Source organism: Nycticebus coucang, chromosome 3 (assembly GCF_027406575.1).
Source record: "Nycticebus coucang isolate mNycCou1 chromosome 3, mNycCou1.pri, whole genome shotgun sequence".
NCBI classification, from domain to species: Eukaryota; Metazoa; Chordata; class Mammalia; order Primates; family Lorisidae; genus Nycticebus; species Nycticebus coucang.
This window is the reverse complement of record NC_069782.1, coordinates 120,544,338-120,548,034: the sequence shown is the minus strand read 5'-3', so window position 1 is coordinate 120,548,034 and position 3,697 is coordinate 120,544,338. Positions and strand designations below refer to the sequence as shown.

Here is a 3,697-nt window from a genome sequence, read left to right as displayed (position 1 = left end):
TTTTGTTAGGTATATTCCTAGGTATTTCTTTTCTTTCTTTCTTTTTTTGAGGTTACTGTGAAGGGAATTGTGTCTTTCTCATTTTGGCTGTTATTGGTGTATACAAAGGCTACTGATTTGTGGACATTGATTTTATAAACTGAGACATTACTGTATTCACTTCCAGGAGTTTTATGGTTGAGTTTTTGGGGTTCTCTAAGGATAAGATCATATCGTTGGCAAAAAGTGAGAGTTTGACCTCCTCTGCCCCCATTTGGATGCCCCTTATTTCCTTTTCTTGCCTGATTGTATTGACAGAACTTCAGCACTATGTGGAATGAACATCTTTCTAATAGGATTAATGTAACAAAGAACAAACTTTGGGAAATGTTAAATATTCTTGAGGTTTCAGCTAAGAGTATGCAGTACTACATTTGTTCTAAAACTGTTTTAAATGATAAGCGATCTTTCCCAAGGTTTGTTTTCTTCTATGTAATAACTAAAACCGTGGCTCTTCTCGTTGTTTATCATTTCAGGACTTAGGTGCTGTTATTTCTCAGTGTGAATTTCTCCAGACAGAGAAACCACAGGCTGTTCAGCTGTAACCTTATAGGTGAGCTGTTTGATTCTCATAATCATTTTAGCTGTCCTGTTTCTAATCTACGCAGTTTTCACCGTGCATGATCATTGTGGTGATGACTACTAGCGTTTGTGTGCATACCGTGGACCAGACATTGCAATAACATCCTACTTAATTATATGTAATATCCTACTTAATTGTCATCACAACCCTATGCCATAGGTATTAATATTTCCATTTCACATGTGAGGAACATGAAGAAACCTTAAGTAAGCTTGTCTAAGAGAGTGGTACAATGTGGGAGGGGGAAAGTGGGGGAGATTGGAGCCTTTTGTGTTCAACTTTTTACTGTTACCAGGCACTGTCCTTACAGTGTTGTATTATTATTATTATTTTTTTGTAGAGACAGAGTCTCACTTTATTGCCCTTGATAGAGTGCCCTGGCATCACACAGCTCACAGTAACCTCCAACCCCTGGGCTTAGGTGATTCTCTTGCCTCAGCCTTCTGAGTAGCTGGGAGTACAGGCGCCTACCACAAGGCCCACTATTTGTTTTGTTGCAGTTTGGCTGGGGTCGGGTTTGAACCTGCCACCTTTGATATATGGGGCTGGTGTCCTACCCACTGAGCCACAGGCGCCGCCCCAATGTTGTATTTTTTTCATTACTCTATGTGCTATCTCTCTACCCTTTAAGAACAGAGGCCTCCTGGCCCAGGCTTCAGTACAAGCCATGGCATGTTGTAGCCAATATTTTCTGAAAAGAGAGATCAAGCAACTTGCCCAAACCACTGGGGTAGTAGATGATGGACCAGTGCTTTGAAGCCATCTCCCTTACTGCATCCATCATGTTCCATAGATTTCCTCCTCCAGACCTTGGGCGGTCCACCAGGTGGGTTCTTCCTCTCTTTTGAAGTCATGCTCATTTGGCTTTCGAGCCTCCCAAATGCTGAATTTTGCCCACCCCCACTTCCATGTTCATTCTGCCCTCTCCCAAACGGACAGGTGCTAAACCTAGTGAACTAAATTTACCAGTAAATAAATCAAAGCAAAAAACCATGTTTGTCCGTTTTGATTGGTGGTATTAGGACGACACCAACCTGCACTCCTCATTTAGGAGCCCTTCTAGGCGTCGAAATCTCTCTACTTAAGATAAAAACACCAGGACAACCTCGAGGGCCAGGGCACGTGGCCGGGGTCCTAGTGCGACCTGCGCCCTCCTCCCCCGGCTGAGCCGTTAGCCCGACCCACCACCTACCGTCAGGGGTTGGAAGCATTGGTCTCTTAAAAGGCCCCATGACCCCTGGGGTGGAAGCAGCAGGTTCCGGTGGGTGCCCCACAACCACCTGCAGCGGAGGCTGCGGTGCCCACGCCAGAGAGCAACCAAAATCCCCGCAGGCCATTGGGTCGTGGATGGCTGGACCCCACCTGGCAAAGGCTTTAACAACCGTGACCCTCTCGTGAACTTGGCCTCTATGACAGTCTGGCACCGCCGCTGCCCCAACATCCTGGCCAGCTGGAGCCCCTTTTCCTCACGTAGGTTTCCTCTAAATGTCGTCATGTCAGGTTCAAAGGGCTCTGCTGAAAACTCCCACAAGAAAGCCCGGACGTCTCCGTACCCTGGTTCTAAGGTGCAGCGAAGCCCGGTCCCCACAGAGAAGGTGAGCTGGCAGGTGGAGTGGCCGGAATACAGCCCCGGAGAGTACACCGCCAGCTCTGTCTTAGCTGGACCTGTGTGGGCAGATCCCCAGGTGGGTGAAAGAAACTTCTCTCCTAAATTTAATGAAAAGGATGGGCACGTGGAGAGAAGGAGCCAGCATGGTTTATACGAGGTTGAAAACGGCAGACCTAGAAGTCCCATAGGTCGGACTGGGCTGGCCGGCCGAGGGCTTCTGGGTCGCTGGGGCCCCAATCACGCTGCAGATCCCATTTTAACCAGGTGGAAGCGGGACCGCAAGGGAAGTAAAGTTCCCCACCCTGTTTCTGGGAAAGACATCCTGCAGTTTGCAGCCATCAAAAGGAAGGCCTGTGGAGAATGGGCAATCCCAGGGGGCATGGTGGACCCGGGAGAGAAAATTAGTACCACATTGAAGAGAGAATTTGGTGAGGAAGCCATGAACTCCTTACAGAAATCCAGGGCAGAAATGCAGGAGTTGGAGAAACAGTTGAACAAACTATTCAGCCAGGAGCATTTCGTGGTTTATAAAGGCTATGTGGATGATCCTCGGAACACGGACAACGCGTGGATGGAGACAGAGGCTGTCAACTACCACGATGAAACAGGTGAAATGACAGACCAGCTCCCTCTGGAAGCGGGTGATGATGCCCAGAAAGTGAAATGGGTGGACATTAAAGATAAACTTAAGCTTTATGCCAGCCACTCCCAATTTATTCAACTTGTGGCAGAGAAACGAGGTGCCCACTGGAGTGAGGATCTGTGTCCTGACAGCCACAGATAGTGTCTGGGAGATTCTGGGGAGCCAAAGGCCTTCAAAGGAACAAGAGTGGATAAAAAAACTCACAGCGCAGAACTCCCACCGTAAAAGGACAGGGAGAGTCCATTTTTTTGGTGATTATTTCCCAAAGTGTGCAGAGTATGAAGACTTGTCAGAAAATATCAGATAAACCTGGGGGAATGAGATTACAGAATTTTTGGCTTTCCAGTTGGAAGAGAAATACAGTCACAAGTTGTGTATGTTATATATGTGATTTAAACCAACTTGTACAATTAATGTTCTTTGATGAATTGTATGTAAAACAAAAGTATCTTCCTTACCAACGGGTCTCCAATTTGGAGCCAGTTTGCATTTGTCACTTCTTTGTTCCTCATGATGTGTTGATATGGCCTAATCTGACTTTTGGGGTAATACTTATTTTTCTATGTATAATCTGACTTTTGGGGTAATACTTATTTTTCAAATGTAGCTTTTTGTGATCTTGTATTTGTTGCTTTGGGGTATGGAAACTCACTCTCTGGGCTTTTTTGCTTTAGAGCTTTCAGTTTTATGGGAAAAGTTCGATCTCTATTTTAGTCCACAAGGATCAAGTACTTATGAACCAGACCCCCCCCCAAAAAAAAGAGAGAGAAAGAAAGAGAAAGAGAAAGAGAAAGATAGAAATGTAGTGATAAAATGACCTTAA

The 3,697-nt window shown here is 45.8% G+C and overlaps 1 pseudogene; it reads left to right on the top strand.

The window, feature by feature from the left end:
* The first annotated feature begins 1,969 nt into the window (after positions 1–1,969).
* LOC128581103 (ADP-ribose pyrophosphatase, mitochondrial-like) lies at positions 1,970–3,015 on the top strand (annotated as a pseudogene).
* Positions 3,016–3,697: the final 682 nt, after the last annotated feature.